The sequence below is a fragment of the Cricetulus griseus genome, chromosome 3 (assembly GCF_003668045.3).
Source record: "Cricetulus griseus strain 17A/GY chromosome 3, alternate assembly CriGri-PICRH-1.0, whole genome shotgun sequence".
NCBI classification, from domain to species: domain Eukaryota; kingdom Metazoa; phylum Chordata; class Mammalia; order Rodentia; family Cricetidae; genus Cricetulus; species Cricetulus griseus.
In genome coordinates, this window is record NC_048596.1 from 178,506,402 (window position 1) to 178,531,187 (window position 24,786).

At 38.2% G+C, this 24,786-nt stretch overlaps 1 non-coding gene across 1 annotated transcript; it reads left to right on the plus strand.

The window, feature by feature from the left end:
• The first annotated feature begins 464 nt into the window (after nt 1-464).
• On the plus strand, nt 465-571 carry LOC113830997. The gene has a single exon (XR_003483434.1). It is a non-coding gene; the product is annotated as a U6 spliceosomal RNA (small nuclear RNA).
• The last annotated feature ends 24,215 nt before the right edge of the window (nt 572-24,786 follow it).

Sequence of the window (24,786 nt, forward strand, 5' to 3'; positions counted from 1 at the left end):
TTGCTTAGGTAAGTAGTGGAATGCGGGAGGGTTGCTTAGGTAACTGAGCTTGTGGTTGGAACAAAGGATTAACATCTGGGTCATGTTGTTCCTTCTGAGTGCTCATGGTTCTAGAAGCCATTTATAATCAAAAGACAGTTCTATAACTATGTGGCTTGACAAGTTTGGATTAAATGTTCATGCCAAATTGTATGGCTCCCAACATCTTTGGATAGTTGGTCTTGCCTTGCCCATACTTATCCCCTTAGGGTCAGATCCAGATAGTTCAGCTGGTTCATATTGCAAGTCCAATGATATCAGTCCATTATAAATGCCCCCTGCAATGTGGGGCTAATACAGACTGGACCCAACATTTAAAATAACAGTAGAATAAATTTAAAAAAACAAGAAATAGTAGACCAAATAAAAAAGCACATAAAACACAAGAAATCAAAATGCACTCATAAAATATTTGTAATAAACATGTGCTCGCTTCGGCCTCACATATACTAAAATTCAAATGATACAGAGAAGAGTAGCATGGCCCCTGCACAAGGATGACACGCAAATTCATGAAGTGTTCCATATTATTAATTTTACCAAACACAAAAAGAAGCAGAAGGGTGAAATCCACACACAATGACACCACCAACAATAAATCCAAAACAAACAAGAGCCAATGAAAAATGGACAAAAATATCCCTAAATGTCAATGGTCTTAACTTACCCATAAAAAGATATAGGCTAACAGAATGGATATGAAGACAGAATCCATTCTTCTGCTGTTTACAAGAAACACACCTCAATTTCAAAGACAGGTGATACCTCAGAGTAAAAGGATGGGAAAAGATTTTCCAATCAAATGGGCTCAAGAAATAAGCAGGTGTAGCAATCCTAATATCTAACAAGTTGAACTTTAAACTAAAATCAATCAAAAGAGATGAAGAAGGGCATTTCATACTCATCACAGGAAAAGTCCATCAAGATGAAATCTCAATCCTGAACATCTATGCCCCAAATGCGAAGGCACCCACATTTGTGAAAGAAACATTACTAAAGCTCAAACCACACATAAAACCACACACACTTATAGTAGGATACTTCAACACCCCCATTACACCACTAGACAAAACCACCAGACAGAAAAATAACAAAGAAACAAAGAATCTGAAAGAAGTTATGGCCCAACTGGGTTAATGGATATCTATAGAGCATTCTATCCAAACTCAAAAGAATATACCTTCTTCTCAGCACCACATGGCACCTTCTCTAAAATTGACCACATAGTAAGCAACAAAGCAAACCTCCATAGTTACAAAAGAATTGAAATAACCCCCTGTATCTTATCAGACCAACATGCATTAAAGCAAGAATTCAGCAACAATACAAATGGCAGAAAACCTGCAAACTCTTGGAAAATGAATAACACCCAATTGCACCATTCCTGTGTTGAGGAAGAAATAAAAAAACAAATTAAAGACTTCCTAGAATCTAATGAGAATGCAGACACAACATACCCAAACTTATGGGACACTCTGAAAGCAGTGCTAAGAGGGAAGTTCATAGCACTAAGTGCCCACATGAAGAAAGTGGAGAAAACTCACATTAGAAAATTGACACAACAACTGAAAGCACTAGAAGCAAAAAGAAGCAAACTCACCAAGGAGGAGTAGACTCCAGGAAATAATCAACCTGAGAACTGAAATCAATAAAGTAGAAACTAGGAAAACATTACAAAGAATCAATGAAACAAAGAGTTGGTTCTTTGAGAAGATGAACAAGATAGACAAACCTCTAGCCAAACTAACCAAAAGGCAGAGAGAGAGCATGCTAATTAACAAAATCAGAAATGAAAAGGGGGATATAACAACGGACACTGTGGAAATCCAGAGAATATTCAGGTCATACTTTGAAAACCTGTACTCCACAAAATTCAAAAATCTAAAGGAAATGGACAGTTTTCTGGATAAATATCACTTACCAAAATTAAACCAAGATCAGATAAACAGTTTAAATCGACCCATAAGCCCTAATGATAGAAGCAGTCATCAAAAGCCTCCCAACCAAAAAAAGCCCAGTTCCAGATGGCTTCACTGCAAAATTCAACCAGAAATTCAAACAAGAGCTGATTCCAGTACTCCTCAAACTGTTCCACACAATAGAAGCAGATGGGATATTGCCAAACTCTTTCTACGAGGCTGCAATCACTTTGATACCCAAGCCACACAAAGATAAGACTAAGAAAGAGAACTACAGACCAATATCCCTCATGAACATTGATGCTAAAATACTCAATAAAACATTGGCAAATTGAATCTAAGAACATATTAGAAAAATCATCCACCATGATCATGTAGGCTTCATTCCAGAGATGCAAGGATGATTCAACATAAGATAAACCATCAATGTAATCCACCATATAAACAAACTGAAAAAGAAAAACCACATGATCATCCCACTAGATGCTGAAAAAGCCTTTGACAAAATCCAACAACCCTTCATGATAAAGATCTTGGAGAGAACAGGAATAACAGGAACATATCTAAACATGATAAACACGATATACATCAAACCAATAGCCACCATCAAACTAAATGGAGAGAAACTCGAAGCATTTCCTCTAAAGTCAGGAACAAGACAAGGCTGTCCAGTGTCTCTATACCTCTTCAATATTGTACTTGATGTTCTAGGTAGAGCAATAAGACAAGAACAGGGGATCAAAGGGATACAAATTGGAAAGGACTAAGTCAAACTTTCACTATTTACAGATGACATGATCCGAAAAACTCTAGCAGGAAACTCCTATGGCTGATAAACACTTTCAGCAAGGTAGCAGGATACAAAATTAACTCAAAAAAATCTGTAGCCCTACTGTATACAGATGACAAACTCAATGAGAAAAAAATCATGGAAACATCACCTTTCACAATATCCACAAGCAACATAAAATATCTGGGGGTAACACTAACCAAAAAAGTGAAAGACCTGTACAATAAGAACTTTGAGACATTAAAGAATGAAATTAAAGAAGATACCAGAAAATGGAAAGATCTCTCATGCTCTTGGATAGGTAGAATTAACATAGTAAAAATGGCAATCCTGCCAAAAGGAATCTACAGATTCATTGCAATCCCCATCAAAATCCCAATACAGTTTTTCACAGACATTGAAAGAACAATACTCAACTTTATATGGATAAATAAAAAAACCCAGGATAGCCAAAACAACTCTTTACAATAAAAGATCTTCTGGAGCCATCACCATCCCTGACTTCAAGCTCTACTATAGAGCCATAGTTCTGAAAACAGCTTGGTATTGGCACAAGAATAGACAGATAGACAAATGGAATCAAATTGAAGACCCAGATATTAACCCACACACCTATGAACACCTTATTTTTGACAAAGGTGCTAAATCTATACAATGGAAAAAAGATAGCATCTTCAACAAATGTTGCTGGCACAATTGGATTCGGACATGCAGAAGATTGAAGATTGATCCATACCAATCACCATGCACAAAACTTAAGTGCAAATGGATCAAAGATCTCTCCATAAATCCAGCCACACTGAATCTTCTTGAAGAGAAAGTGGTAATTAGCCTTGAACAAATTGGCACAGGAGACCGATTCCTGAACATCATGCCAGGAGCACAGACACTGATGTCTGCAATCAATAAATGGGACCCACTGAAACTGAGAGGCTTCTGTAAGGCAAAGGTCATTTTGTCAGTAAGACAAAACCACCACCCACAGAATGGGAAAAGATCTTCACGAACCCCATATCTGACAGAGGGCCGATTTCCAAAATATACAAGGAGCTCAAGAAGCTAGCCACCAAAACACCAAACAATGAAACTAAAAATGGGGTGCAGAACTAAACAGAGATTTTTCAACAGAGGAATCTGAAATGGCTGAAAGACACTTAAGAAAGTGCTCAAAATCTTTGGCCATCAGAGAAATGCAACTCAAAACAACTCTGAGATACCACCTCACACCTGTCAGAATGGCTAAAATCAAAAATACCAATGACAACCTATGCTAGAGAGGATGCGGAAAAGAAGAACACTCCTCCATTGCTGGTGGGAGTGTGAACTTGTAACACCATTCTGGAAATCAGTATGGTGGTTGCTCAGAAAAATGGGAATCAATCTACCTCAAGGTCCAGCCATTCCTCTCTTGGGTATATACCCAAATAGTGCATGCTCATACAACAAGGACATATGTTCAATCATGTTCATAGCAGCATTGTTTGTAATAACCAGAATCTGGAAGCAACCTAGATGCCCCTTAACTGAAGAATGGAAAGAGAAAATGTGGTACATTTATACAATGGAGTACTACTCAGCAGAAAAAAGCAATGGAATCTTGAAATTCGCAGGCAAATGGATGGAACTAGAAGAAACTATCCTGAGTGAGGTAACCCAATCACAAAAAGACAAACATGGTATGTACTCACTCATATATGATTTTTAGACATAGAGCAAAGTTTTATCAGCCTATAATCCTCTTCACCAAAGAAACTAGGAATCATGAAGGACTGTAAGGCATGAACTCCCGAGCTAATTGAGAGCATGAGGGTAGGGGAGAGGGTGCTGCCACAATAAGAGCACAAGAAGAAGGGTAGAGAGGAAATGGAGGAGCAGAGATATTGAGTAGGGGGAAGAATAGAGGAGAGAGAGCAGGATGAGAGATACCATATCAGAGAGAGTCACTATACGTCCGAGAAAAGATCTGGAACTAGGGAGATCTCCAGAGACCTACAAGGATGACACAATCTGGCAGTCCTGGTAGTGGAGGAGAGAATAGCCTAGAATCCCTTCCCCTAGAATGAGATTGATGACTACTCGCTATGCTATCCTAGAGCCCTCATCCAGTGGCTGATGGAAGCAGAGACAGACATCCACAGAAATACACTGATCTGAAATCTGGAACCTAGTTGAAGAGAGGGAGGAATGAAGATCAAAGGGGTCTGTACCAGGTTGGAGAAACCCACAGAAACAGTTGTCCTGAGAAAGGGAAAGCATATGTACCCCAGACTCTGTGTGGAAGGGTAGTGAGGGACTGATCCAGCCCCCTGATCATGGATGCCAATGGGGAGGCCCCTGCACTCTGGGGAGCATCCGGAGGTGGACTGGCAGGTTTTCCCTGGTGTGGGGGTGGGGGAGACTTTAAGAGCCCATCCCACATGAAGGGATGTGCTCTGTCTCTGGACACATGGGGAGGGGCCTAAGGCCCAGCACAGGAAGATTTGGTGGACTTTTTGGATCCCCTGTTGGGGGCCCTACCCTGCCTGGGGAGTGGTAGGTGGATGGGTGAGGGGTAGGTTGGAGGTGGGGGAGGAGGGATTGGGTGAGGGGAGGGAGAGGGAGAGGGGACTTACATGTGAAACAAGCCTGTTCCCTAACTTGAATTAATAATAAAAAAGGGAAAAATATTTGTAATAAACAGAACAACAGATTAAAAGTTTTAATGTATGAATAATTGATTCTGTTAGTGTTATAAAATATCTGTGAATCCATAGAATGATGGACTAATTATAGTAATAGAAAATAGAAAAATCAAAGAAAGTAAAACTTCTAAAAAATGCATGACATTAAAAATTCAAAATTTTGCCCGGCGATGGTGGCACACAACTATAATCCCAGCATTTGGGAGGCAGATGCAAGCAATCTCTGTGAGTTCAAGACCAGCCTGTTCTACAAGAGCTAGTTACAGGACAGCCTCCAAAGCCACAGAGAAATCCTGTCTTGTCAAAACAAAATAAATAAATAAACAATAAAAAGTTAATAAATAAAAATAAATAAATTCAGAATTTTTACTGGTACTCAAAGTTTCTAAATTGGTATTGTATTTGTTTATCAAACTTTATAAGCAAGTGAATAATTGGTCTCTTAAACTGATATGCTTGTAATGTGATGAAAACCTTGTACTTTGCAGAAAGGAATACAAATTAGGCAGCTTTTAAGACTAGTATTGTAATTATAGCATATTATCCATTATTCAAATTTTGTAACTATATTCTGGAGGATAAAACTAGAGAGGATGAATAAATGTCCATTGTATATTGCATGTGTACTGTACCAATTTTATAGTAGCAACAAATAAAAACTTATATTATGCAACTTTTGGAAGAATATTTATAAAATTATACATTTGACTGAGAATACCTGACATTTGATTTCTGAATCTGGGTTACTACACTAAGAATAAACTTTTCTAGCTTCAGTTATGCATCAACAGATTTTCATAATTTAAGTTTTCATAACTAAATGAAATTCCATTATATCTAGGTATTACATTTTCATTATCCATTCATCAGTTATTGGTTATCTAGGCTGCTTCTATGCCCTTAGTATTGTGGATAGAGGCATGGTAAACCTAGATGAACACATGGAAGGAATTTGAGGCCCCGAGTGATTGCAAGCTGTGTTTTGTGCCCTTTCCACTGGCTTGTTTTATCTGGAGGCACACAGCCAGCCATGTTTGGTGTGAGGGTTCTACAGACATGGTTATGATGATAGAAACTCTGTAGTAGGATTCTAGGGTTTTGATTATGTGCCCAAGAGTAGTGTGACCCCTTCATATGGTAAATCTATTTCTAGTTTATTGAAGAACCATTACAATAATTTCCATACTGGCTGCAATTTGCACTCCCAGCAAAAGTGCATAAAGGTCCCACTCTGAGATACACTCTATGTTTGCAATCATTCATTTGCTTATTCACAGGCATTCTTAAGAGGGTAAGATGAAATATCAAAGTAGTGTAATTTACATTCCCATGGTTTGCTAAGGCTAGTTAATGACTTTTGTTAAGGGTATATGAAGCCCCTGATATATTGAGCATACTATGTGGATGGCCCTATACCCATAAATTTATCACCAGCACCAAATGGACTTAGTGACTTATAAGATTAAAAAAAAAGAAAAAATTTTGAGTGGACTTGGAATAATATTGAATCTTGGGAGTTTTGGAGAGGATTGTTAATTAATATGATCAGAATGCTTTGAATGTGTGAAATTCTCAAAAATTAATAAAGCTATTAAAATAATTAGATAACTGTTAGATTTCTCTTAATGGTTGATTCTTTTGTAAGTCTCATTTCCTCTAATTTTATTTTACTTAATATGTTGTTGCTTAAGCAAACTATAAGAAACATTATCTACCCTAGATGATTTGAATTTAGTCTAGCGTTCATTGGGCACATGGAATAATAAAAGTAGGTAGCTATCTATTGACCGGAAATTTTCTATTGACTACTGATAGAATATTTGCTTCTTTGAACAAAAATATTCCTATTCCAGTTCTGATGTAACAAAAACAACTGTAATAGTAGCAATAAAATAGTTTTAGTTATTTGAAGAAGCAAACACTAGTGCATGTGAAAATTTTATAAAATTTTTTTACAAACATTTTGTGATATAAGGGGTCAGAGATAAAGACTTACAGTCACTTAACTCACCACACAAAATAAATAATTAACATTCAGTTTATTATCAACTGAAATGGCAGCAAATTCTCAACGTGTTGAAATCATATAAATTAGTGTCATTCCTTCTTCCTTTTAAAGAGTCTGGAAAGAGTTTGTTAATGGCAGGAACCACAAGGAAGGTGAAGGTAATGAAGAGCCAGATGAAAGGCTCTTAATGTCTTAAATTGAATAGTCTGCAAACAATAAATGAAACTTTGAACAAGAGACAATGATATTGGAAAATTCCCTCTTACTGAGAAAAAGAGACCTTTATATTTTCTCCCCTTCAGTTGAGGAGCATGTAGGTCGCTTCCAGCTTCTGGCTATTATGCCTAAGAGTGGAATTGTTGGATCTTGTGGTAGATTGATTCCCATTTTCCTGAGGAACTGCCATAATGATTTCCTAAGTGCCAGTAAGAGTTGGCACTCCCACAAGCAGTGGAGGAGTGATCCCCTTTCTTCATATCCTCTCCAGTATAAACCATCATTGGTGTTTTTGATTTTAGCCATTCTGACATGAATAAGATGATATCTCAGAGTTATTTTGATTTTACACTAAGGAATTTCTTTCTGCCATTTTAGATTCCTCTGTGGAGAATTCTCTAAATAGTTCTATATCCTACTTTTTAATTGGATTATTTAGTGTTTTGCAGACTAGCTTCTTGAGTTCTTTATATATTTTGGAAATCAGCCCTCTATGTAGGGTTGGTGAATATCTTAAACCCACTCTGTGGGCTGCCATTTTTGTCTTGTTGACTGTATACTTTGCCTTATGGAACTTCCCAGTTTCAGGAAGTCCCATTTATTAATTGTTGATCTTAGTGTCTGTGCTATTGATTTTATGTCCAGGAAGTGGTCTCCTGTACCAATTTTTTCTAGGGTACCACCCACCTTCTCTTCTAAGAAGTTCAGTGTGGCTGGATTTATGTTGAGGTGGTTGATCCATTTGGACTTAAGTTTTGTGTGTGGCAATACATATGGATCTATCTGCAGTCTTCTACACTCCAGCACCCAGTTATGCCAGAACCATTTGTTGAAGATATTCTCTTTGTTCCATCAAAAAGTTTGGATTGTTTGTCAAAAATCAGGCATTTGTAGGTGTGTGGGTTAATATCAAGGTGTTGAACTCTATTCCATTGTTCTACCTGTCTATTTTTGTGCCAATATCAAGCTGTTCTCAGAACCTCTGTAATAGAGCTTGAAGTCAGGGATGGTGATGCCTCCAAAGATTCCTTCATTGTACAGAGTTGTTTTGGCTATCCTGGGTTTTTTGTTTTTCTATATAAAGTCGAGTGTTGTTCTTTCAAGATCTGCGAAGAATTGTGTTGGGATTTTTGATGGGCATTGCATTGAATCTGTAGATTGCTTTTGCCAAGATAGCCATTTTTACTATGTTGATTCTACCTATTTAAGAACATGGGAGATCCTTCCATTTTCTGGTATCTTCTTTAATCTCATTCTTTAAAGACTCAAAATTCTTATAATACAGGTCTTTCACTATCATATTGTCTGCAAATAGTTAAAATTTGACTTCTTCCTTTCTGATTTGTTTCCCCTTGAACTCCTTTTGTTGTCTTATTGCTCTAGCTAGAACTTCAAAGACAATATTGAAGAGGTATGGAGAGAGTGCACAACCTTGTCTTTTCCCTGATTTTAGAGGACTCATTTTGAGTTTCTCACCATTTAGTTTGATGTTGGCTTTTGGGTTTCTGTATATTGTTTTTATTATGTTTACATATGTTCCTGTTATTCCTGATCTCTGCAAGATCTTTTTCATGAAGGGGTGTTGGATTTTTCAAAGGTTTTTTTTTTTTTTTTTTTTTAGCATCTAGTGAGATGATCACGTGCTTTTTCTTTCTCAGTCTGTTTATATGGTAGAATACATTGATGGATTATTGTATGTTGAACCATCCTTGCATCCCTGGGATGATGCCTACTTGATCACGGTAGATAATTTCTGTGATGTGTTCTGGGATTTGATTTGCCAGTATTTTATTTAGTATTTTTGCAACAAATTTCCTGAGGGATATTTGTCTGTAATCCTCTTTCTTAGTTGTGTCTTTGTGTGGCTTGGGTACCAAAGTTATTGAATCCTTGTAAAAAGAGTTTGGCAATTGCCTTCCTGCTTCTATTGTGTGGAATACTTTGAGGAGAATTTGTGTTAGCTGTTCTTTGGATTTCTGGTAGAATTTTGAACTGAAGCCATCCAGTCCTATGCTTTTTTTTTTTTTGGGGGGGGGAGACTTTTGATGACTGCTTCTATTTCATCAGGGTTTCTATTTAAATTGATTATCTGTTCTTGATTTAATTTGGTAAGTAAAATCTAGTGAGAAAATTGTCCATTTTCTTTAGATTTTTGAATTTTTTTGTACACACACTCATACACAGACACACACATACATACACACACACATATGCTCTTATTTATTAAGCAAAGTATAAGAACTGTGATCTACTGTTGATCATCTGAACTTTGTGTGCATTGTATTTGGCATACAGAATTATGAAAATCTTCATTCCTGCCATTTATTGGTGTTGTTTCTTTGGTAAATTTCAGATTAAGTTATTAGTAATTATTCTCAAAATTTGTTTTATTTTACATTATTTTCACAGTTAGACAGGTGTCTTATTCACTGTTTTATTGGTTTGAAGAGACAACCTGGCTAAGGCACTTCTTATAAGAGAAATCATTTAATTGAAGACTTACTTGCAGTGCCATAGGCTTAGTTCATTATCAGCATGACAGGAATCATGGCAAAATGTTGCTTGGGAGGCAATTGAAAACTACATCCTGATGCACAAGCTGAGGAGACACACAGACACAGACACACACACACACACACACACACACACACACACACGAGAGAGAGAGAGAGAGAGAGAGAGAGAGAGAGAGAGAGAGAGAGAGAGGCTTGACATAAGATTTTGAAACCTAAAAGCCAAGCCCCAGAGGCTCACTTCTCCAAAAGGCCAAACCTATTCAAACAAAGCCATGCTCCCAAGCTTCAAATACTGCTATTACCTGTTAATTAAGCATTCAAATACGTGAGACTACTGGGGCTATTCTTATTTAAACCACTACATTCCATTTCCTGGTCCCCACAGACTTATAACCATATCATAATGCAAGTGCATTTAGTCTACCTTCAAAGTCCTTACAGTCCTTAACAATTACAACACTGTTTAGAAGTCCAAAATTCAAAATCTCTCCTAACACTAATGATACTGTCTTAATTTTATACCTTATAAATTCAAGATAAAAAAGCAGATCACGTACTTCCAACATATAATGGGAGGAAATTTGCATTTCTCTCCCATAAGAGAGGAAAGGGATCATAGTGAGGAATACTGGACCAAAGCAAGAATGTAAACCAGCAGGGCAAATTGTTTTGTGCATCTCCATATCTAAAGGCAAAGTACTCTTCACAACTTCAACTTTTGTGGGGGACCAAAATAGTTCCATTATGAAATATTTTGAGAACCAGCCTCCGGTTTCACTAAACAGGAGCACTGGAAAGCTCTGGCCTACTATTGTATTGCTAATTTCCAGCAAGTCTACTATTGTTTAACATAGCCTCAGTATAGGATGCCTCTAGTTTGCATCTCTATGCACCTAAGCATCTGAATAGTACTGCACCTGGACAGAGGGGCTATGTGTGTCAGTGACTCAGGAGGACAGGAGTTAGGGGCAAGTGACCAGAGAGGAGAGGAGAAGGACAGAAATGGTTTGCTCATGGTCACAGAAGGATGGTTAAGAAACAGTCGAAAAGATGGCAAATAAAAAAAGACTCTAGTTTTACAACATGGAACTGAGAGCTCTTTAAAGATGACAAGATGCCTGTGTTTGGTCCTTATCACCACTGGGTTGCTAGGAGTTTCCAGGTACACACACCTCCACTCAGGCCGAACCTCATGGGTTAAGGCTGAGACATGCAGAGGCATGACAAACTTTGTCCATTTTTTGTTGGGTAACTGAGCCACTGTTCCTCCATGTTGTCTCTGCCTCAGCCGTCTAAGGTCTGACTTGGAGATAATCCCCTGCTTAAACTCCCTCCTATGGCAAAGTCTCTTAGAAATTTACCCAATTCTGTCCCAGAGACACTGAGTCAAGATGCCCCATTAGCTGGCAATTTTTTTTCAACATAATTCTTTAGTGACTCTTTGGAAATTACACGTCATGCATCCCAATCCTACTCACCTCTCAGTCCTCCATATTTGCCCCATACCTCTGCATCATGTTCCCCCAAAGTTAATTAAAAACAAAACAAATCAAAACAAACAAACTAAAAACTCACCTAGATCCTCAGGTTTTTCCAGACCTCCTCATTTATCCTAGTGGCAAGAGGAGGTACTGTGTGTCACTCAGTATACCTTTTATCCAATCAGCCCCTTCTGCAAAATGTTCATTGCAACAAGTCATTGTTGTGGTTCAAGGCCTCTGGCACACCATCCTCACTGGTCCCTAATTGGAAACCCTCTCAGATATCCTTCCCTGAGTCATGGAGTTTCTACTGCTACTGCTACACATGACCAGCCCATTTGCATAATCCAGTAGGTCATAATTGGGCAGATGTTAGGGTTTGCCAACCCAAGACCCAGGATGTAGGTGTAGAGAGTGGCTGAACTGTTCAGTCCAGGCCACTGTGACTGCCCCTCAGAAGAGGGACAGTGACAGCTTTTCTAGGCCCATGCTACTGAGGCCAGCTCTCCCAAATCCAGTGAGGGCTGAGACAGCATCTTATTGCACATTATTATTATTATTATTATTATTATTATTATTATTATTAATTATTAATTATTTTTTTTCAAGACAGGGTTTCTCTGTGGCTTTGGAGGCTGTCTTGGAACTAGCTCTTGTAGACCAGGCTGGTCTCAAACACACAGAAATCTGCCTGCCTCTGCCTCTCAAGTGCTGGGATTAAAGGCATACCCCACAACTGCCTGGCACAATATTAGTTTCTATATACTTTTAATTAGAAACAATCTTATTTGACATAACAATCCCAGTTCCCTCTCCCTCCCATCCTCTCATGCCCCACACTGACCACCCCCACCCCACAACTACTCCCCAGGGAGGGCGAGACCTTCCATGGGGGATCATGCTAGGGGAAATCCACAGAGACAGCTGACCTGAGCAAGTGGGAGCTCACAGACCCCAGTCTGACTGTGGTGGTATCTTTCTTGAACAAACATGGTATGTACTCACTCATACATGGATATTAGATATAGAGCAAAGAATTACCAGCCTACAATACACATCTCCAGTGATGCTAGGAAATAAGGAGGACCCTAAGAGAGACAGACATACCTGGTCCCCCGAAGAAAGGGAAAGGGACAAGAGATCCTGAAGTGAATATTATTTTAAGTTGTGTTACTTTTGTTTATGCAATGGAATATTTGTGTAATGATGCAAAGATGTGTTTGATTAAATAAAGTTCCCCTTCAGTCAGGAGGTTCAGCCACCAACTAGGTGACAGGAAGTGGAAGCAGGAGACAGGTGGAGAATGGATTTTAGGAGGGACAAGGAGATTCAAGAAGACTTCTAGAGAGAAAGAAAGGAGGTGAACTACTTGATATTCAGCCTCTCTGAGGAGCAGAATTCCACACCAATCTTGAATCTTGAGTTCTTTAGAGGGCAGGGATTTATATAAGTTTGCTTCATAGCTGTGAAAGAGTCAGTGCCTGAGGGAACAGGATTCCCTCAGGCTGTGGCTCTTGTGACCTAACCACTGCTGAAAGCAGCAGACTTGCAGTTCCTGATTCAGAGAAAGATGGCTTAAAAGGCTGCAAGTATTTAAAAGGAGGACAATGATCTCTACTGCTGCAGTGTCCAGGGAGGTCCAGGGCTATCCTGGAAGCAGTGAGGGTCAGGGCTGGCTCAGCATGTTTCCGATTATTGTGGGAAATTATGGAGCAAGGTAAAAATACAAGGGAATTTAATTGGGAAAAGCCTTACTTACAGAGCCGCCTAGCTAGCCAGTGGGGCAGCAGTAAGTACCACAAGCCAAAATGAAAGTGAAAGGAGGGCCAACCACTTAAGCATCCCTCCCTCTTAAACTTTCTCTATGTCACAGGTGTGGTCAGGAACACCTGTAGCCAGCCCCTAAGCAGGTGTGGCTACAGCTTTCCCTACATCCTATAACCCCCTGAGGTAACATGAACCAAGGACATTAACCCAGATGCTGGCTATTGCTGGGCCACAGATCCAGGCATGACCCACAATGGGAGCCCAGGCCCAGATGACACCATGGTTTCATATGTCTGTATAGGTCACCAAGATTGGCATGGCCCTTGTGGTAGCACAGCTCTTAGCCAGTAATATGGCCATAGTTTGGAAAAAAGAACCTGGTATATGTTTGGCAATTGGTGGTACCATGGGGCACAGATCCCAGCTGTGGTAGAACTGTGAATTCAGACATGGTCCTCAGCAACAGCAAGGGCTTGGATGTTACCATGGACTCGGGTGATGGAGAAGGCCACTAGGATTGACATAGCCCTCACAATAGTGAGGCTCTCAGACACCAACATGCCTCAGTGGGTAGTCCTGCACCCTGACATTAGCATTGCCCTCAATGATATCAGGAACCATGGACATCAATACAGATGCTGTCTACAGTAGGGCCATGGACCCAGACATGGCACGCTGTCAGATGTGGCACCTGTGAAGCAGGTGGAAGCAGGAGCTACTCAGATTGGCATGGCCCTGGTGGTAACATGGCTCTTGGGTGCCATCATGGCCAGAGATTGCAGCCTAGACCTCAGACATCCATGTTACCTTTGGTGTAACTGACACTTTTTGCTTCCATTAAACTGCTTGCTTGCTCTATTTCCCCCTGCAATTGCCTATAAGAATATGGTTTTTCCTTTCAAAGTTCCCTGCAGAAAGCAGTAGACTGCTCTGTGAAAACTGTTTCTTTCCTGGAAGTCCCAGGCTGGCTAATAAAGATTCTCAAATGTAGAGTCATGTTTTGTTGAGTGGTTATTAGAAACTTTGTCCAACAACAGTTGACTACAACAAACTTCTCTTTCTTGTGTGTGTTTCAAACCTGGTCTGTAGCTCTCCTTGACAGGTAACCCCTGACTCTTGCATCTCCAACATCTTGGGATCTCCAGAGCAATCTTCGTTAACATAAATTCATTCAATGGCTTCTCTGGACATGGATGCAGGGACACCTCCAATGCACTCCTGGCCTCAGTTGCTTTCATTATTCAACAAGGAAGATTTTTCAATCCCTTTCTATATTCTTGACTCTAAACTCAGAATCATGTGGCCAACTTGCCAAGTTCTGCTGCTTGAAGGAGTTGGAACTTGGTCCTCTCTTTGAATTACATCTGTAATTTCTTTCTGTGGTGCTTTCTCTCTGTGGTGCTTCCCTTCATTGTTTTTCAAAATTTGGAAACTTAGTTAGGTGGCTTCTTAACCAGGGGTCACCACTCCCTTTATTCCATATAGCATCATGCTTTTCTTTAAACCTTTCTTGTTGTTGTTGTTTGAGATAGAGTTTCTCTGGGTAACCACTCTGGCTATCCTGGAACTAGCTCTGTAAAGTAGGCAAGCCTCAAACTCTCCGAGATCTGCCTGGCTCTGCCTCCCTCCCAAGTGCTGGGATTGAAGGTGTGTGCCACCTCTACCAGACTGCTTTTATTTAAACTTTTTATGTCATCCACTTGAGCACTGAATTAGCTCCATTATACACTCTGGTGCTCCTTTTCTCTTCAAATTTTACATTTTGTATTTCTCTTTGTCCAGCTTGTTCTTTTTCACTATAGATCTGTATAAAAGTGGTTACTAATAACCACAGAGCAGAGTCAATGTTTTCTAAAACTATTTTAGCTTCAGGCAGATTTTTATAACAAGGGTAAAAAGAAGGCACATTCTTTGCTAGAATATCATAAGAATGGCCTCTAGGCCACTTACTGCTCTGAAACTTCTTGATCTGGGTCCTTACAATTGAAATATCTATCTTCTATGCTCTTCCATGCTCTTGGGTGGCCCATGAACTTCAGCTTAAAGGGTCTACATGCTTTTCTGGTCCAAAGTTCCAAAATCTTCAGTATTCCTCCAACAAACAGTATGGTCAGGTCTGTCATCTCAATATTTCACTTTGCAGTACCAGCATCTGTCTTAGCCATTGTTCTGTTGCTGTGAAGAGACAGAATAACTAAGGCAACTCTTGTAAAAGAAGGCATTTGATTTGAGGCTTGCTTATAGTTTCAGAAGTTTAGTCCATTATCATCAAGGTATGGGACATGGCAGCAGGCAGGCATGGTCCTGGAGAACTAACTGAGTGCCTCATCCTGATCCACAGACAGAAAGCAGGAGACTGGACCTAACAAAGGCTTTTGAAACCTTAAAGCCCAACCCCAGTGACAAATTTCCTCCAACAAGACCACACCTACAGAACTTTCTAATCCTGTCAATGTGTTCCTCTTTTTGCTGACTAAGCATTCAAATATATCAGCCTATGAGGGCCATCCCGTTTCAAACCACCATAATGGGGACCCACATATTTTTAACTAATTTGATGCAAATTTTAAATAATTTTTATCATTATGCTCTTTCCAAAACATGTAAACACTCTTTTAATGTATTAATTATTGCCATTCTTATATAACATTTTAGTTAATCCTCGTTTAAAACTAAGTAAAATTCAATCTTAGCAATAAAGTAATAAGTAGAGAATATATTTTCATTCCTATTGCTATTGTTTTATCTTTGATTCTGCTTTCATAACTCCCTATTTTGGAGTACAGTCATTGGTATGCCAACCATGATACAGTGGTCCTAGCAGTAAAAATTGTGCTGTCTGTGGAGAATTTACACCTGTGTGGCATTTTAGCATGCTTTTTGTCACCAAACACATGCAATTCTAGTCAATACCAATTATAAAATTGTTCTATTAAAAAGCCTTAATTTTTTCTAAGTGCTGAGCAATTGTTGCAGTTATTGTAAAAGTTTAATTATTAGACACAAACACTTAAATAAGGCATTTTATCACTTTTTATGAACCTTCTATTGATATGGAATTTAATTCGGTGCACTGTGTTGTGCAGCAAACATCCCTTCCATGAACTGAGCTGCGTACATTTGTTTAGAGTGAGCTCATGGGCTGAAAATCATCTGTGCTTTTGTTCAGTGTAATTGGTATTCTAGGCAAATGGTGCTTTGTGTTTCTGAGTCTAAAATAAAGATATTTATTATCTTTCTAGATATAGAAACAGAACTTAACGTTACTTCAATTCTACATTCTGTGAGTGCATCTTTCTATCAGTCTTATAGAGGTTTTGCTGGGGGAAGTATTTCTGTTTATTTTTATTCTTATTCAAAATACATCAATGTAATTAAGTCCATCACTCTATTACCATCTTCATTTTATGCACTATTAAATTTATTTTTATTTTTATGTTGATAGTTATACATACAAAGTTTAATGAAGGTAATTTTCAGTATGTACTTCTCTTTATAAGCCAATATCATCTTGAATAACATTCCATTACTATTGCTTAGAACAATTCTTCAGTACAGAGGAGAGAATATGAGATACTGCTTATTTTCTGTGCTAGGTATAGTGTTGCTGCTCATGTTCCTCTCCTGTCTCCTGGCTCTGTGTCAGGGAGTATTATTTCCTCATGTGGTATATAGTGACATAATTGAAGTTCCATTGAGAAAAAGGAATAGTCTTCATTGACACCTGTGGTACCATGTGTTGTAGTTGAACAATTAAAGAATAAGGTTTACATTCTTTGTCAAGTTTGTCACTACTTCTTGAATGATATATTGCCCAGTAGTGTGGTATCAAATTTAGTGTAATATTACTAACACATTACAAAGTGTAAATTTGGGGCTTTCTATTTTCCATGGGGATTTTTAAAATAATACATATTCCCCCAGAATATTAGGCAGAAATTATTTCAATGAGACTCATCTAGGCTAATGGGCAGTGTTTCCAGTTTTCATAAATGCTGATTAACATCTTATTCGTGTGCAGTTTTCTGTCCATATCTGTCCCTATATACTGTCATATGGAGTTGACTTCAGTTATCTGTTGCTGTCATGGAACAGCAACTTCTAAAAGAAGTTATGGAGGAAAGCTTTTCTTATATTGTTTGCTCTGATCACAGCCCATGACTGAAGGAAGTAAGGGGGGGAAGTTAGGCAGGACAAGAAATGGAGTATTGAGGAAGAATGCTAACTGACCTATTTCAGCTGCAGTTCAGTTTAATTTCTTTTAGGTCCTAGGACTACCTGTCCAGCAAAACATCAAAAATGGTGGGCTGGAACCTACTCTATAAATTAAGAATAATAAAAGCAAAAAGCCAACTTGAATTACCTGAGTTTAATCCCCCAGGATCCACTTGTTGGAAGGCAAGAACCAATTTCAACTAGCTATCTTCTGATCTCCACACTTATACAATGGTTTATGTATACCTCCATCTACCAATTATTTAATAAATATAATAAAAGTAAAATAATAGATTTAATTTGCATTCAGCAACTATAATTACTTGAAAGCAAAGTAAATTTGATTTTTAGTAATAGTTACAAAATCAAAGAAGGAATTTTGGTGCAAGAATGTAGAAAGAATTAATTCATGTGTACAATGATATTTTAAATACAATTTTAAATCAGTAAAAAGTTCCTACTTCTGTCTGAATACAGGAAGAAGTTAAGGTATGGACTGATAAAATGATGGGATGGCTTAGAAGACCCTGTTGATTCTCCTGTGCTCTGTGTAGGAAAGTAGGGGTGACTGATTTTTAACATTGAGGATTCAATAGTAAAAAGCCAACAACATTATAAATAGCCCCTGTCTCATGAAATGACCTTGTAGGATTGGTGAAATGCAGATTGTAGGAAAGAGACTTCTGCAGGGTCACATCACTCCAGTAAACTCAGAAGATCAGTAGAGGTAACTTTTTAGGACCTGTGGTAAGTTCTTTGGATTTTCCTGGAATGAGGTTAATATTAGGTCTGTCATACAGAAAGATATGGCTCCCTGTAGATAGGTGAAATTGTTCATAAAACTAATAAACCAAAGACTGTCGTATCTCAATAGTTTGTGCTTCCTTATTTTACAATATTAACTTTGAACAGATGAGGGTTTCCTATCAGCAACTCGGCAGTTATACCAGGACTGCTAAGGGCCAAGTAAGAACACCGAGAGTTCACTGTGATAGCTTCTGTTCTGTGTGGATACTTGTTTTCCATATGCTTAAAAGAACAAATCTAGAACTTGGTCAATACTAAAATGGCAGTGTTCACCTGCACAGAGAACACATTGGAAAAGCAAAACTCTCTGGGTATATGAACTAATTCAGCAAGGGATAAGGCTCAGCCACAGAGTGCTAGCCTAGTATGCATATGCCCCTTTGTTTCATTCCTCTTACTGATAAAAAATAAGATAAAATTTCAAACCATATTTTCATAAAATTCCCTAGAAAGAAAAACAAAATCCATTTTTCCCTTCATAATCAAAGCTGACTTCTCCCATTTTCTCTGCAGTGCTTCATGTATGCACACAGTTAAAGCTTTTACTTAAACTGAAGTTTTATTAGCTTAGTAGAATCTCATGGAGTTTCAAGGTATTTTAAATACTGGCTCCTTTAACATTGCTGGTTTCAATGAAGGCTCATAAGGTTAGAAATAAAGAAATAAGCATATTATTGACAGGGTTATTACAAATGCTGTTAAGTATATTCTGATTTTATTTATTTATTTATTTATTTATTTATTTATTTGTTTTTTCGATAGAGGGTTTCTCTGTGTAGCTTCGGAGCCTATCCTGGCACTCGCTCTGGAGCCCTGGCTGGCCTGGAACTTACAGAGATCCGCCTGCCTCTGGCTCCCGAGTGCTGGGATTAAAGGCATGTGCCACCAACTCCTGGCTATTCTGATTTTTTTAATAAAACTCTTTGAATGTATAACTAATGTTTTAATCCATCATTTTATTTTAATATGTGTACATGACTTATATAAAATTAACACTGATATGAGCACATCCATGAGGCTCAAACCCATCTTGTCTAAACAATACGTATCTGCCCAGTGTTCACCCTACTAGCTTTTGAGTTTACAACTCCACATTCCAAAACCAATAACAAGATCCAAGAAAAAAAAATCCCATATTAAGCCCATAACTTAAATAACTTCTAAAGCTGTCATATAACTGTATTATTTTATAAAATCCATGTGGACCCTTGTAAGCACTGGTGGTATTTGTTCCACAGTCAAAGTGCTCAACAAATGAAAAAGTTTTCTGCTCCATTTCAATTGTGCAAATAGAATAAAAACCCCTTCCAGGAAAAATATTTTGTAAACATATTTGAAAATCTCTAATGACATTGATATAATGTGATATCCCATGAATAAGAGCTTCCCTTTAATACAAAGAAAACATTATGGACAACTACACAAGCAATGATACCAGCAAAAATACATTAATTATGTTAACAAAGGAAATTCATTTTCATTGTCCCCAAACTCCTTGTCTGCAAAGTTTTCTATTTTGTTACCAGTAGTTCTTTTCTGGTTGCTCTGCCTCAGGAATTGTTATTGGTAACTCTGATAGGTCAATATGGTGAGACCCACTCAGCCATTCTAATGCTGTGATGTTGATTTCATAGCCTGGAGAACTGACCTTCACTGAATTTTAATTTCAACTTAAACTTAATGCTTTCCATGGTTCAAGAACAAACTAACTAAACGAGCAAGTCATAAAGTGAGGCTCTGCTGCAATTTTCTACTCTGAATGCAATCAGACAAACCCAACTACTATATTGGAATGATATGAATTTCACGGTGCCTTTTTTGTATGTTCTTAACTGAAAATGTCAGATATTTTGTTTCCATTGGTTATCTTCTGTCAGAAACATAAATGGTCTGCATGTGGTAATGAGAGATTGTGGTGTGTGTGTGTGTGTGTGTGTGTGTGTGTGTGTGTGTGTGTGTGTGTGTGTGTGTGTGTGTGTGTGTGTGTGTGTGTGTGTGTGTGTGTGTGTGGTATACTTCATGCTATATGCAAGGATGCACTTGATTGCCATAATTCTACATCCTATATTTACCTCAATTATTCTCCAACATATTTTTTCAGAGACTCTCACTAAAACTGGAGCCTATTCATTCAGCTAGGTGGACTGGCCAGTAATCTTTAGAGATATGGAGATATGTTGTCTCTCTACCTGATTTATGTCCCCCAACACAAACACACACACACACACACACACACACACACACACACACACACACACACTGTTGTGACTACAAGTGCATGTTGAGGTACCTAGAATTTCCATAGGTACTAGAGATCCAGCTTAGATTCTCAAGCTCTCATAGCAGACACTTCAGCCATTAAACCACCTCCCCAACTCCCCTTTTAAAAATCAGTCTGATAACATCATACATATCCAAAGTCCTATGTGTTTGTTTATTAGATTTCAACATTTTTGTAGTTGTGATACATCAGTTGATTGTACAGAAGAAGCTCCATCCACAGCAAGTATAGTCAAATGCATTTCTGCAATCCTGTCTCTCCAGAGGTATAGACAGAAAACAGATTTTCAGTGTGATTAATTTATTAAGGTCCAATCATTATTTTTAGGTTAGTTTTGTTGAACTGCCAAACCACCTTTCTATAGAACAGAATTCATAAATGAGTGCACTGGGCTAGCAGAATCATGTATACAAAGTTCATAGATTTCAATCCAGAGACCCATAAAGTGGACTAGATTCAACAATGCTTTTTCAGGGATAGTCAAACTCCAACTGAATACCTAAGGACCAAGAGATCAAAGACAAGATGAGTGGCAGCATTAAAGTAAGATTACCCCCTAAGAAAACTATTTTTGACCTGATATTTGAATCACTGACATTGACATATATGAGTGAGAAAACTTGTGCAGAGTACGTATCTACATTAACAAACTGCCAATAAGAAAAGCAAAAGTAAGGAAGAAATTTCCGATGATTGCAGTTTTATGCATATATTTTGCCAGAGAGATTATATTTGTAAAAAACTATGCACAGCAAGTCAAATATGGAGGAAGTGTTTTTTAATGCATTCTCTTTCTGGAGAGCAACTCTGTACATTATCATATTAAAGACTGGAAAAATTCCCTGAAGCAAACATATCTTCTTAACTTTGTCTAAGCAGCATTTCCTAAACTTAATTATCCACAGAACACTATTTTCCAGTAATAACTATTAACTTTCTATTCAAAGTCCTCTCCTCATGTTTAAATTCCAACAATCAAATTAATGGTATGAATTTGATAAAACTTAAGAATATACCCAGCTCCACATTCTAGGGTTTCTGCTACCCAAGCATATAAAGCCTCTCTCCATCTATTGTTACTTATAATCAGCACCCACATCTGTTGTGTACAAGGGCAGAAGTTATTCAACTTCAAACCTCAGGACTCCTGCTTCAATGCAGAGGAATCCCCATTTCCTAGATCTAACTTGAACTTTAAGAGCTACTGCTGTGATAACTTCTTTACAAGATATATCCACTTTAAGTAGTTTCAAAGACAGAAATGTCACCTGTCAAATCTCTGCAATAAATATTAGCTTCCATGCTTCCTCTCCATGAAAGAACCCATTCTTTTAGCTTGGGAACTATTTTGTTATTATAGAGACAGAGCCCATGGACAGACCATGCCAATAAAAGGTACAGAGAGTTGACAATATGATGAACTGCAGTTGAAAAGGTCAAGGATATGTGCTGACTCCTGAGTAGCCTTCTATAGTCATAACTAATACAGATCACTATCTCTTGCTCATTCTCCCCTCTGATCTCAGCCTCATTGTTGTGTTTACAGAATCTCAGTTCATCTGTTGTTAGTGTTACCATCAATTAAAAATGGATTGCTATTCCTCGGAAAATTCTAACCATAGATATGGAATGCCACGGAAACTCTACGTGTTTGGTAAGAAAAAAAAAGTATACCCAGATTTTTACCACTAAATATCCCCAAGATTTCTCTGGTTCCTGAAATTATTTAGCTGCAGGTAGCACATTTTTACTCTAACAGCTAGTCAAAAATGATTATGTGTCATTATGTGGAGAGGGGACAGTAAAGCACCATGCAGACATTTGGCGAATCTTTCATTTCTGTAGTGCAATAGGATGCACCTATAAGTGGGAACAGAAGCATACACCCACAACTAAACACCAAACTGAACAGAAAGCCAGATTCAGAGAAGGACGAGTGAAGAGCACAGGGGTCCAGACCAGGCTGGTGAAACCTACAGATACAGCTGAACTGAACATCGGGCAACTCTTGCTCCCCAGACTGATAGCTGGGACTGATCCAGGCCCCAGGAACATGGGTTTCTGTGAGGAAACCTCAGAAATCTACGGGACCTCCTGTAGAAGTTCAGTACTTATCCCTAGCTTAGGTGTGGATTTGGGAGCCCATTCCATATAGAGGAATACTCCCTGAGCCAACATACACAGGGGTGGGCCTAGGCCCTATCCCAAAGGATACAATAGACACTGATGACACCCTATGGAAGGCCTCATCATCGGGGCAGCAGAAAGGGTATGTGATAGATAGGGTTTTAGTTGGGGTGAAGGTGGTAGGGGAGGACGGGTGGGAGAAGGGAACTGGGATTGCCATGTAAATCAATCCTGTTTCTAATTCAAATAAAAAAGGTTGAAAAAAAAGAAGGCACAGGCCACTGTGAGCCTGGACCTGTGAATGACTACATGGGGCAGAACAGAATTTCTTTCTCTTTCATGGTGGACAGGGAGAATGAAAAGAAGAATCATGTGAAACATTAGAAGGTAATTTAAATATCAAGTTGTAACAATTTAGACTCATGTGGCAAAAGAATCTGTATTCAATAACTGTCTTCATCATATTTGATTGCTTACCAGTCTGTGGGAGATTCTCTTGATTGTAAATTGATGTAGGAAAACCCAGCCCAAATCATTGATATCACTCCTTAGTCAGGGAGTCTTGAGTTACATGTGGCAGGAGAAAGCTAAACAAAAGCAAGTAAACAACCCACAACATTCATTTCTTTCTGCTCTTGACTGTGGATACGATGTGACTAGTTGCTTGAGTTTCTTGACGTCCACTCAATAATTGCATTATAAGCAGTATAAACTCCTCAAGTTTCTCATCACTAAGATGCTATATCACTTCAACAGAAATAAACCTGGAAGAACTGTGGAATTTATTTCATTCTAATGTGATACAAACCTGGTTCCTCATTGACCAACCATTATTAAAAGCTCATAGTGTAAGAACAGGAGGGACATAACAGCTTCCAATGCATAGTGTGGAAGTAAAGGCTGATTTCTTTGTATGGACTGAGCAAAGCAGTTTCCAATGTTGTATTAAGTTTGCCTCCAGTTATTTGCCACCACTGTCTTGTTCCTTCATTATTTGCCTTATTGCCTCATTATGAAGTCCGGTATTAAGGAATCTTTAGAAGATATCATAAATTACTCCTTCTCAGGTGCCAATCTAACCATCATAGCCAACATTTTGAAATGAAATAAATAATCTTTGATGAAATAATCCAGTCCTAAGTGTAAACAAATCATATCTATGCTGTGGTCCAAAGTCCAATTGAAGTCAGGATTTGGTTAAGGAGGCAGAGTTCACATTCAGCTGCTCAGAATGGATCATAGAATTCCCCAACCTTGAGAAAAAGACCTCTGGGTCAGAAGGTTGTTCAGGCATTTCGAGCCTGACAGTGAAAGTTGGCAGTGTGTGTTGGTCCAGTGTTTGTCTCAGGTTCTTATCTTTACATTTGTCTCCAAGTTTTATTATTCAACAAACAGTAAAAATAATCCCAACCTGATTTTTAAAATTCCATCACACTATCTCTACCTTTAAAGGAAGAAATGCTATCATTAAAAATATGTTCTGCTCTCTCTGGAAGAAACTCTGCCAAGGAATACATCACCTCATCCTGTGATGACTTCATTTCTTGTAGCAGTCCTCTAATATGCTAATCTTAGTAAATCATTCAAAAGGCCAACATTATTTTACTTACTTGGTAGCTAATAATGATAAGAAAATAAATCATAACTTTAAAACTATCTTTCACTATCTAGCACTTTACGTATTATATATTATAAAATATTATACAGGTATTTAAAAATATTAATAAAAAACATGTTACCCCTAACTATATTTGCTATTTCTGTGAGTGGGCTCATAAGACAAAAGATGACCTGGGTTCCTATTTTGACAAGAGCAAGTGGAGTTTAGGTGAATCTAGGGTGGGAGGAGGCAAATAAATAACAATCATTCAAACTTCTATTCACGAATATTGTTTTTGTCATCGCAATTGCACAATGAAATAAGAAAGTTCAATTTCCT